A 13,673-nucleotide genomic window follows, 5' to 3' on the forward strand; every position below is an offset into this window, starting at 1 on the left:
CAGATTTACTTAAATTCAGTATTGTGGAAACATTAAAATTAGTAGAATTTAGTACTGTTTAGCATGATCATATTTACTGACAACCACTTAATTAATCCTTAAAGAAACAAACACAGTATGCAAGATGTGTACTTAGACAAGGACACTGGAGGAGAAACTCTCGGATACAAATGTACATCAGGTTGTTGAAACCATGCACACAACACGCAACTCACATAGTACACAACACACACATAGACTAACTTATGCTGAGGCAATTAAAAGCAATCTTCTTAAACGATAAAGATCACTTAGATCACCTGTTGTCAAAGTTATACCTCAACAAGCTCAAAGGCACTCAGGAAAAACAACACCTAACTCCACACGTACTGTCACTCTCAGTGGAGCCCCAAACACTAAGCCCCTCAACCAAACACACTTCCCAGGACTCTCATCATGGGGACTCCACTGTAAAATAAGCTGATGTTTCTCTAACCAGGCTGAACAAGGAGAAGATAGCTGTTAGTTGTTTATCTGGAGCCAGGATTTGCCAGATCATGCATGCACTGAAGTCATTATGCCACATGTACCAGTGTGATTCCATCATAGTCATAGTCCATGTAGGTATAAATGATCTGAGATGTACTTCCCTGAACTATATGAAGAGAGACATTATGGAGCTTTCTGACTATGTGTCTCAGGCTGGTATGAGCCTAGCACTGAGCAGCATACTACCATCATGGAGGATGATGCCACAATATCAGCAAAAATGATTGATTTCAACAACTGTCTGTCTTTCTGGTGTCATTCTAAGGGGATCCAATATTTGTCATCTTGGGAGGACATGGTTAACAGAATATGTTGCGTTGCCAAGAATGGTCTACACCTCTCCTGTCTTTCGAATACTAGATAAAACTTTCCCCACTCCCACAATGCCTTTTTTAGGGAATGCCAAATTGACAAACCTACCAACATAGCAAAAATCAACTCTACTGAACCTCAGAGTGTTACTGATGAATGCCAGGAGCATAAACAAAAAAATACACTCTGTCCAAGCCCTTCTTATACTCAAGAATATAGACATCTGTGCAGTTACCGAGACATAGTTTAAAGTGGTAGACAGTACCTGGCAGTGCAAAGTTTCAGTGCCTTCCACACTTTTAGACCAGTAGCTGCATAGGAAATGGATAAAAGAGGAGGTGTCTCAATATACATCAGTAACAAGCATTCCTGTAGGGTGGACAAACAGAGTGATTTTCTGGAGTTTCTGCACATACAGATCACCACAGACAAAATCCTATACCATATCCTAGCCAGCTACAGGTCACCCTCCATGTCCCAAGAAGTTCACAATACATACTTGGACCCACTGGAGACACTTACCATCCAACCTAACTGGGAATCCTACATAGCCTCAAATCTACAAGTACAAAGATTCCTGGACTTTGTAAATACAAACACCCTTGACCAAACAGTGACTACATCCACTAGAGGCACCAACATACTGGACCTTGTGCTTAAAAATATGAGAGAATGCTGCAAACACCCCCACACCTGCAATGTCTCATCCTCCCTGGTAAAGTCTGACCATAAAGCTGTTTCCTTTGAAATCAAAATCAACTCCATAATCCCCATTAAAACCAGTAACAGTCAGGAACTATTCCAAGGCAAATTACCTTTTATTAACTGATGGATTATCAAAATGTAATTCTCCTCCAAACTCAGACAACACAGCAGCCTGTGCTGAGTTGCTCTCAGAAACTCTGTACAACCATGTCAGTGGCTGCAGAGAGGCTGTTGTACCTACCAGAAGAAAGCCCAGGACAAGTCCTAGAAACAAACCTCCCTAGAGGCATCACAAATTAAACAGGATATACAATAAAAGGAAAATAATTCGCGAAAATCAGGAAGGGTAACTCCCATAAAGATAAGACATTCTCTCATCACAGTAAATAGGCAGCTAAAAGGGCTAATTATTTATTTGTCTTTGTTGACTGAGAAAGTAAGACTGAGCAGAGCCCATTTTCAGTTAAGGCCCGGGGAGAAAAGCTCCACCACAGTACATTTATATTAACAAGTAAACTTCAAACATTTCTCAGAAAAACAACAGTTATATTTCTCATTAGGTCAAGCAAAGACAAATTTGAGGTTAGCATAGCCTCCCAGGTAAACAATAACCATAAGGCCTTCAACAGCTATATCAGAAACCTCAAGCGCAGCATACAGCAGTGTGCTGAAATGGTGGTTAATGGTGCCACATTCAGTGAGCCTGGTAATATAGCAAACCTGTTGGAGGGCAAATTCAGCTCCAACTTTACTGCCTCTAACTTCCAACCATTCCCTCAAAAATACTCTCAAACATAACTCCTCCAGCTAAACAGGCTTTGTGCCATGTGAATGGAAGACTGCAATAGTCATCCCTCTTCATAAGAGAGAGCCTTCAACAGATCCTGGAAACTGAAGACCAATTAGTCTGACTACTCTTATTTGCAAAGCCATGGAAATTATCAGCAAGGACATTGGAGACCTCTAGGCACTGGATCCATCCCAGTTTAGCTTTGTCAAAGGAAGAGCATACTTACCGATTCTGGTGGACTTCTTTGAAAAGGTTACTAAGGCAATGGATAAGTGGAAAGGAGTGCACACTGCCTACCTAGATCTGTCTAAAACATTTGATACAAGACCCCACTCGGGCATTGTCAACAAATGTATGGAACCAGGTATAAACCCGTCATAACATCTTGAATAGCTAGCTGGCTCACTGATAGAACCCAAGAGGTTAGAATCAGTGAGGCCACATCCGCAAAGAGGCTAGTCACCAGTGGAGTCCCCAGGGTTCTGTGCTGGGCCCACTCCTATTTGGCATCTACTTCTCGGATGTCAAAGCCAAGTTCAAAGTTCTTTGGTTGACAAAGTTTGCAGATGATTGCAAACTGGCAGCAGTCACTGAATCCCCTCAGGATGAGAACATCCTTCAAAAAGGTGCAATACAGAAAAACGCTTGGTGCCAAAGGCATGGTTTAAAACTCAATACCAAGAAATGCCTTATAGTACCTTTTGGGAGATGTACCACCCTGAGTAACTTCATCATCATTAAAACACCCTTAAAAGTTAATTCACAAGTCAGGGAATCTGGGAACTCATGTCAATAGTAACCTAGCCTTCAACCAGCATGTGTACAAAGTAATAAGAAAATGTTTCTATGTTGCTCAACTTCTAAGCAAGGACATGGCAACAAGGTCCAGAGAGGTCACCATACCACTGTACTTGGCCCTCATCAGACACATCATGTAATGCCCTCTTCAGTATGTATCTGACCGGACACATGTAGCAACTGGAATGTCCACAGAGTTTCCTTACAAAAAGAATACAGGGAGTAAATACAATGTCCTATGCTGATTGCCTCAAAGCCCTGTTTCTTTATTCAGTATTATACAGACTTTTGAGAGGTGATCTTTGCCTGACATACAGGGCAACCCTGGACTCTGCTTTGGTGAACCTTTTGCACATCCACAAAACAAACAGCATCAGGACTACTAGATCAAAAGACTTAAATGTTGCTTGTAAAAAGTACAGTACATGTTGAGACAGATATGTTTCTCAGATAATTCCCATTCTCTGGAACAGGATCCCCATCCATGTGAAGCAGAGTTCCTCGTTTTCCCATTTTTAGCACAACTTGGGCAAATGGATGTGAAATTCACCCCAGGTCTGGCTCCTATGACTCTGATGGACAGAGGCAGTCAGTAATTCACCATCTATATTCATCAAATTTGTGGGTCACATTTGGAGTTGCAAGGCTAGGCTTATAAGGGACCTAGTGACCGTTAGTCTAGTATACACCTATGAACCTACTGATGTGCAGTCATTATGGGGTTATAAAGGTTGACTTGCTGCTAGATAATTCTGCCAAACAGAAATCTAAACCAACGCACAGAAGATTGATAACAGATTATATGAAAGCAAAACAGTCTCTATGTAAAACTAATTGGAGTGATGCGTTTTTTTTGAAAACAGCAGAAGGAATGTGACAAGTTTTGAAACAGAAATTGTTTAAATGCAAACAAAATGTTTAACATCATGATCTAGGCACACAGTGTCAAGAAGATATATTTCCATAACTACAGGATACTTGATTAAGGTGAGAGACAAAAAAAAAAAATAAGAGATGGAAAAGCGGTCAAATATAACTTTGAAAACTGAAATAAACAAGCTGTACAGACAAATTAAACATAATGTGAGACAAGATCAAGAAAAAATTGAAGAAAATGTATATTGAGATATTGAGTATAATAGGAAACCATTTTATAGATAGATAAGATGTGGTAGGAGTAAAGTCATACACATTGATAAACTGTGTGTAGATTCTAAAATTCATTCTCGGACACAACAGATTATAGACATATTTAGAAAATCTTAAGCATAGCAATTTAGTTCCACAAAGGGGGTGATAAATTGTCATTGTAACATCCAGGTAATCTCAGATACTGAAACCATATTAGATTACATTGAAAAAGAACTATGCAAACTGAACCCAAACAGAGCACAGGGAGTAGATGGAATTAGAAATAATGACCAGAGAACACTTCGGCATGAACTTACAGTACCAATATATCTATTACAGCAAGTCATTTAAATATGGGGAGATTCCTTAACATTGGAGACATGCACCTGTTAAACTTATCTTTAAGGGAAAGGGGAGTGGGACAAACCCAGAGTCATACAGACCCTTAAGTTTACTTTTGTGTTGTGGAAAAATAATGGAGAAGCTTATTTTGGATGAATTATTTTCAGAAATGGAAAGGTTAGGACTTAAAAGTATATGTCACCATGCATATGTTAAAAATAGATTTATAACTACATGTACGATGAGGTTTTATAACAATAGCTATAAATGAAAAATTGTGCTGTGATGTAATTTATATAGACTTAACTTCTGCATTCGATGGGGTCATTCACAAAACTCTGACCAATAAATTAGAACAATTAAGTACTGATGTACTCCAGATAAGATGAATAGCTGCATGGCTTACAAACAGGACATGGTATGTATCAAACAGCAACTGGACAGGTGAAATTCTAGGTTACAGTCAGGGTGTCACACTGGGTTCTGCCTAAGCCCATACTTGTTTAGGTTGTATCTTTCAGATATGACCTTTTTTATCTGAAGTGTTCTACAGTCTGAATGGAGATGACTTAAAAATGGGTGAACTGATTACAGATAGGACATGTCTGCAAAACAAAGTGAACGAAGAACTCAAACTACCAGGTAAAGCACTCTCCTTAAAAAGCACAATTAGACATAAAAAAGTATAGAGTGCACCATGAGCTGTAGAAATCTCCAAAAATTCCTTGGTAGAATGAAGAAGCACAAATTTATAAAATAAATCCACTTTATTAAAAGTGAAGACTGCAGAAACTGGTGTGCACACTCAGCGTTGACTCATAGCAGCTTCATCAGACATAAAAAAAGTACTGCAGAATCAATCTTTAAATATGTTACAATCACATGACATCACATTAACTTAAAAGGGTGATAAAAATAAATGTTTATACATAGATTTCATATCATTAGGTATTATAAATAACAGAAGACAACATAGTAACAATGATTTAGCAGAGTTATGAGAATCAAATGAACTGCTTGCATAAAAATATTCCATGTTAATGTTTAAGTGACCTGGCTGCTAAAGAAGGCTTGATACTAAGCCTATCATTAAGCCCAAATCTATGTGCTTGGAGTTTCAAGATCCATTTATTTTCTCTTTCCTCTACCTTATTCTGTAAATTACCTAGCCTTGCATCTGTGTAGACTAATTCTAAAACTAGGAATTTGAAAATGTGTGTACCTCCAAGCTCGGTCGTGTGTTTGGCCAGAGCATTAAGTGTATTGTTTTTGTTAATGGCATAAGTGTGTTCCCTTATATGCTCACGCAAGGATCTTGTGGTCATACCTACATAAAATTTATGACAAAATTGACACTCAGCCAAATAAACTAAATTGGTGGATTTACAAGTGGCATAATGTTTGAAAGTATAGGTTCTCTGTGTAATGGGATGTGTATATGTGTGAGTGTGAAGGCAAGAAATGTGTCTGCATTGATTGCAGGATTGGCAAGCAAAAGTTCCCTTCTTATGAGTGTTGCTTGACTGAAAGTTATGAGGTCTATCATAACACAAAAGTCGATTGAGAGACAGCATGTTTCTATAGGCTATCCTAGGTCGAGTATCAACAAGAGATCTGATGTTGTCATCTATCAATAAAAGGTGCCAATGTTGATTGATAATTCTTTGGATATGGTTATTCCTGTTTGTAAAAGGTATAATAATTCTATTCTGAGTGGTTTTGACCGAGGTCTGGTGACTAGTGGGGATGACAGGTCTGGTAATAAGTGGAGCACCCTCATTGGATCTTCTGGAATCACCTTCAAGGATAACCTGATTGACTAGCTTCTTGTTGTATCCTCTGGAAATAAAGTTGCTAGCTAAACTAGTTTTATGTTTGTGATAAGATGTTTCTATTGATGTTAACCTAGAAAGACCAATCAACCAAGCAACACTCATAAGAAGGGAACTTTTGCTTGCCAATCCTGCAATCAATGCAGACACATTTCTTGCCTTCACACTCACACATATACACATCCCATTACACAGAGAACCTATACTTTCAAACATTATGCCACTTGTAAATCCACCAATTTAGTTTATTTGGCTGAGTGTCAATTTTGTCATAAATTTTATGTAGGTATGACCACAAGATCCTTGCGTGAGCGTATAAGGGAACACACTTATGCCATTAACAAAAACAATACACTTAATGCTCTGGCCAAACACACGACCGAGCTTGGAGGTACACACATTTTCAAATTCCTAGTTTTAGAATTAGTCTACACAGATGCAAGGCTAGGTAATTTACAGAATAAGGTAGAGGAAAGAGAAAATAAATGGATCTTGAAACTCCAAGCACATAGATTTGGGCTTAATGATAGGCTTAGTATCAAGCCTTCTTTAGCAGCCAGGTCACTTAAACATTAACATGGAATATTTTTATACAAGCAGTTCATTTGATTCTCATAACTCTGCTAAATCATTGTTACTATGTTGTCTTCTGTTATTTATAATACCTAATGATATGAAATCTATGTATAAACATTTATTTTTATCGCCCTTTTAAGTTAATGTGATGTCATGTGATTGTAACATATTTAAAGATTGATTCTGCAGTACTTTTTTTATGTCTGATGAAGCGTCAGCGAAAGCTCACACCAGTTTCTGCAGTCTTCACTTTTAATAAAGTGGATTTATTTTATAAATTTGTGCTTCTTCATTCTACCAAGGAATTTTTGGAGATTTCTACAGCTCATGGTGCACTCTATACTTTTTTATGTCTATGTCTGCAAAACAGCTTGACTAAATTGACCATTTCAGCACTGGAGAATAATATCCCAATAAATACATCAAAAACTAAGCATATGAGATTTGGGAGACATATAAATTGAAAGGTGATGTTTTAATACAACACATAGTGATTGGGACTGTAGACTAATTTATGGAACTGAGTATATGGATAGATCTAGCTTTGAGGTTTTCTAATCATATCAAACAATTGGTTAATGATAGTTATAGTACTATAGGTTGTATAAAAAGATTTATAAGGTCTACGAAATAAATGATGAAATCATAATTTGTTAATTACATTAGACACAAACTTGAGTATGGAATAACAATATAGAAACTTTATAAGAAAACACGCATTAGTAAACTGGAAAGAGTGGAAATATAACAAGGGTATCCATAGATGTGAACATTTAAGTTATTATGGAAGACAAAAAAAATCTGAACTTGTACAGTATCTCATATAGACATTTTAGAGAACTTATTCGGGCACAGAGGGGATTTAGAGAAAACTATCTCTGGGAATGTTTGGGGTTATCAAAAAGTAGCATAGAATCATTAGACAAGCTATACAGAAAATTATGGGTCTATGTCAATTGCTCAAAGGACCAAATTGTTGATACCCATATGGTTGAAAATTTGGTTGTTCAAAACATTCTGACTGAGATCAAAGTACAGTAGCGATCTGAGAATTTGTCCTTTTCTCCACTGTAGTGCAATCTCAGAGTTGGTATAAATAATTGGCATGGGTTGTGGGAGGTTCAGGGTTTGTTTTGTTGGTAGGTGTTATATGGATTTATTTCAGTTTTTCAGTTAACTGCATTGCTGACCAAATGGTCTCAACCATATGAGTTTCCACAATGTGGTTTTCAATAAACTGAAATAGAGTGAAGATTATATAGTAATGAGAGGATATACTAATTGGTTCAGCTGAAGCATGGAATATACTACTAAATTACACTATAGCAAGCTCAAGTTAGATATTTTTAAGAACAATCTGGGAATAACTGTCTTGGTATACTGACAGGCTAGAAGGGGCATTATTGACCATGCCTAAAATATTTGCATGTGTGTGTGTGTATGTATGTATGTATGTATGCATATGGGAATAAGTATAAAAGTTGTGGTCTGGATAACAACATTTTAGAAAATTCCTGTCACTCAGGATAACTCTCCTCTGTGGGCTTTGCATGATAGACCATTGGCTTGTGCTTTTACAAGGCTGGGCAGGTAAGTTCCCAGTTTGGAATTACCTTCCACAACTTAGTTTTTCTGAAAGAAATTGATGATTTTTTTAGTAGCAGTATGAGGTTTTTTAATGGTTGTCACTAAACTTTTACCTCAGAATCTTATGCTTTGTCTGATGGTTCCCTGATGGTAATCCTGTGTAAATATTTACATTTTGTGAAGAAAATCTCAACTTTTACTTCAAGTTTTGTTGCCATGGGCATCAGCTTTTGGTTTTGAGGGTGATCCTTTAAACCTTTTACCTCAGTACTTCCAATTCCTGTCAGCCTGCATTACTGACAGATCTAAGCTCTCCATACTACTTGTCAGGCATCTTTTTTTGGCTGACAGTCAGTTCTGGGTCCCTGTTGGGGTTCACTGATTTGTTTTAGTTTTTGTGAGGGAAAAGTGTCCTACTTATGTGTAACATTGTTGTGAAGGGCTGGGGTTTGTCTGCTTGATACTTCTCACTAAAGTGTTATCTCAGAAAGTATCTTTTTCCTTAGAAGATAACGCTGACTCCTCTATGCTTTACTATCCACTTGTGAAACTCTCTTTCCAGCTAGGACATGGACCTGGGTCCTGGTAAATCTACTGATCCCTCTCTGATCTGTAAGGAAAAAAGTTATCTGGGAGGCTTTGGCTTTCACTCCAGATTCCTCTTGGTCTCAGCTGCTGGTGAATTACTTCATTATGGCCATTAGCAGCTCCTCAGACCACTCATCTTTTTTCTGTGTGCTTCTGGTGTAGCTCCTTGAGAAGCCACTAAGAACTGGGAAGCAGACATGCCCTGTGTAGCTTTTTAGTTGGCCTTATTGGGTAAGGAAGAACCACCCTTGCAGTATTGGGGAAGGGACTGGGGAATGCTTCACTGCTAAGCCTCTTTGAAGAGTTTCATTCCTGATGAAGGAACCATCTTTTTAGCTGCTTCTTTTTTGGGATGGGGCTTCTCCCAGGAAAAGGAAAACAGAAAACTAGACATTTTCCCCCTTCCCAGAACCTACACAGGACATTGATTAATCTTTGCAAAGGATTTATCTAGAGGCTTTAAGATTTTTAATTGTGATTTCTTTCATCCTCTTAAAAAGAGAAGAGTTTCCTCTCTCTCCAATACAGGTTCCCATTGGGGGAGTGGGATTTAGACTGGGAATGTGTTTCTCAAGCTTCCTTTTTTAATAATGGGGAATCTGATGAAAGTTATTCCTCAGATTCTATTCATGAAAAGTTGTCCTCTTCTGATACTGTTGACAGAATGAAGGACCTGTATTTATGGGAACAAAAAGAAATTCCAAAATCTCAACAAAGGTATTATGATGGTGGATGACAGTGTCACCTCACAGCAAGAGGTTTTCCAGTTCGATTCTCCGCTGGAGTGCCTTCTGTGTGGAGTCTGCATGCCCTCCCTGCGTTCATGTGGGTTTCCTTCAGGTGCTCCGGTTTCCTCCCATGTTACAAAGACATGCATCTGGAGCTTTTCTTCCCAGGCCTCCGCTGAAAATTGGCTTCATTCCAAGTCAGACTTTCCTAGTACACAAATGTTTAAATAAATCAATGTTACAGGTGGATTTTCCTCAACCTTCACCAGTTCCTCCTGTATTACCAGCCCTAGAGGATGTCTTTGTGGCAGCTTGTAAGTTGCCTAGTAGTCAGTCACCTACTCCAAGAAAGTCAGATTGATTGTATAAGGTGTCCCAGACACACAAAATCCTTTTTGCTAACCCCAGGTCAGTCCTACAGTAATTTCTCTGCCAGAGTAAGCTTCTGCTAAATTCATTACAGTAGCTAACCCTATGCCTTCTCACAACCTCGAAAAAGCCTTTGATAGGTTTGGGAAGAAAGTTTATTCTTCCTCCACCCTGGCAATCTTGTAAAGCAATCCAAGAGTCTAGGCCTTCATCTTCTCCTTTGGTGCCACATAACATCAGACTCTTTGGTTCTGAAAATCATTCAAAAAGGTTAAATGGCAGTGGGATTCACTTCCTACATCCAGTGGATTTCTCCACACCCACCAAATAAGACCTCTTTGTTCTAGATCAGATACTGACTCAGATGGGTAATTGAATCTGTTTCCTCAGATTTAGAAGGAAAATTATTTTATTCAAGGATATCTTTGGAAACAAAGAAAGAAGGAACCTGGAGATCTGTCCTAGCACTTTCTTTTCTAAACATTCACATCAAAATCCCCAAAATTCAAAATGCCTTCCCTATAGTCCCTGTTAACTCTTATTTCACCTTACACTTTTCTAGTAAACTTGTATTTAAAATATGCTTATCATCACATCCCAGTCTTCCAAGATATTTTTTGCATGTGTCTTGTGTCTGGTTCACATTTTCAGTACTCTCTTTTGCCTTTTTGGTTATCTACAAGAGTATCTGTGAAGTGCCTGGCTCATATAATTGCCCATTACATGGCAATCACATTTTCCCATATTTAGACAATTGCCTGATACTTGTTGATTCCTTCACAGGCTGTTAATAATATCTGGCTTGAGTAATAAACCTCTTCCTCAGCCTGGGATTCCTCTCATTCCCTCCCACTGAATATGTACAGAATGATGACTTTTCTTCCTCAGGGCAAAATGGAAAGTTAAAATGAACAGTTTCTGAGATTTTCCAACAGACTCAGGCAACTTCCAGAGAATACCACAGAATTCTAAGTTTTAATGGCCTCTACTATTCTCATGATTCCTACTGCCAGAATTCATATGAGGAAGATTCCATGTTATGTCAAATCAGTTTGGACTCAGCACCAACACCCCTTTCTTTTCAAATTCCAGTGTCAGGGTTTGTGAAAATGGAACTATTCTGGTGGGTGAAGCAGTTGTCTTTCAAACCAAGTCTACCTTTCTTACTGCCAATCCCTACTTAGTCTGTATCTGTAGATGCATCAGACTTTGCTTGGAGATGGAGAGCTGTTTCCAAGGGAATGAAAGTTCAGAGCTTCTGGAACAAGCAGGACAAATTAGAACACAAGCATGTCAAATAAATGACTCATAATTGCTATCAAATCTCTGAAACATCTTTGGACTTCAGATCCCCTACTAGTGATCAGAAACAATACCACAGCAATATGGTAAATAAACAAACAGGAGGGTCCTGGTCCAACCCACTTTTCAGAGTAGCTATGGTAGACTGACATCTAGTGACTCAGTTTAATCTGCCCTTCTAGGCTATGTACATTCCATCAAAGCAACACACTGATGCACATAAACTGAGCAGGACTAGGAAAGACCCTCATGAATGATGTTGAACCCAGGGGTTTCCTAGGTATTGTTTCATCTGTGGGGATCTTTTCAAGTATGTCTCCTTGCCTCCACCCACAACAGACAGTTAAAGAAATTCTGTGCCAGGACTCCTTATAATCAGGCCTGGAGGACAAAAGCATTTTCATTACAATGGACAAAAATGCTTCTGTATGCTTTTCCATCCTTTCCACTGAAAACTAGTGTTCTTCTAAAGATTCAGAAGGAACCCCAAATGTAATTGTGATGACCACCTTTTGGCCTAGGCAACCATGGTTGTCTATTCTTTTGTAAATAGCCAAGGGCAATTACCACATATTTCCTCACAGAATGGACTTATTCCCAAAAAGCAGGGGTTGTTTGATGGACCCCAACCTTCAACTTCTTCAATCAAACTAGTACCAATGTGAACATGTATATATGTATGAACTGAGGACATGCAGCAGGTATAAAAGGAGACAAAGAAACCTGCTACTAGAAAGTTATATATGGTTAAGTGGGAGAGATTTTCTAGTTATTGCCAATCCAAAAAAATAGGAACCTTTTAAGGTCCAAATGCCAGTGGTTCTACAGTATTTGTGTGAGTTACTATTCTCTGGCCTTTCTTTTACTCTTCTGTTAAGATTCATTTTTTGGCCATATCTGCTCCATCTGCCATTAGAAACCCACCCACCCCCTTCTACCCCACCTTAAGTAAAACAGTATTAAAGGGGTTTTGCATATCTGTCCACCTGTTAAGACCAGTGGCATCTTCTTGGGACTTTAATTTAGTATTTGAAAAACCTACTCTGTTTTGTTTTGAACCAACTCAAGAGGTTAAATTGAGGTTAAAAATTGTGCTATTGATTATCTCACTTCTGCAAGAAGAGCATCTAAGTTATAAGCTTTAATGGCAATTTATCCTTATTTCATTTTTCATAAGGATAGGGTTACTTTGAGAACCAACCCTTCCTATATGCCTAAGGTTGTTACAGAGTTTTCATGGAGACAGGCCATTCATCTCCCTGTTTTATTTCCAGAGCCTTAAAATGAAGTAGAAATACTTTTACATACTCTGGATTTCCATAGTCAGCTCAGATACTGTGTTAATTCAACTAAAACCTATTAAGGTAAGAAAAAGAGACAAGCAGTGCCAAAACAGACAATTTCTAAATGGTTGTGCTAGGCTATTGCCTTTTGTTATTCTCACTATAATAAGACGTGTCCAGGCAAGGACACAGCCCACTCTATGAGTGTCATGTACTTCTGTTGCATTTTGGAAAGGGCTGGCCTCTGGAAATATACTAGAAGTGACAACTTGGTCATTTGTATACATCTTTACCAAGCATTACAAGCAAGATTCTTATTCAGATCAGGCTTTGCTAGGACTATTCTCCAGGGGTTCATGGACTCTGATCCATCTTCCTCCTCCCTTACTGTCTTAGCATTAGTATTCATCTGACTCATACCTTAAGCTACTGCAGCAGTGATCAAAAGTCAAACATAGTACAGTTGTGTAAGTGAGCTTAACATAACAGTAGATGTGGCCTCTCCCTCTTTCTATCATCATATTTTTTATGCCAGACTATGGGGATTTTTTTGGTGTGTACCCTATTTGGCAGTGGTCTAGTTCCCTTCTTTGGGGACAAGAAAGCTCTGAAGTTTTGGCTCCCTAACCACTGAGATTATACTGCTTCCTTTACACATTAAATTAGCCAGAGCACGTGGAAGATGCCCCAAGGCTTTGGAAGCTGGCTGGCTGGTCTGATCCTTGGCAGGACATCCCATATAGCTTAGGCTACTGCAGCAGTGATCCATTCAAGCATCTACTGTTTTGATAAGTTTAATTAA

The sequence above is a fragment of the Protopterus annectens genome, chromosome 10.part0, assembly GCF_019279795.1.
Source record: "Protopterus annectens isolate FY-2018-M chromosome 10.part0, PAN1.0, whole genome shotgun sequence".
Classification (NCBI taxonomy): domain Eukaryota; kingdom Metazoa; phylum Chordata; order Ceratodontiformes; family Protopteridae; genus Protopterus; species Protopterus annectens.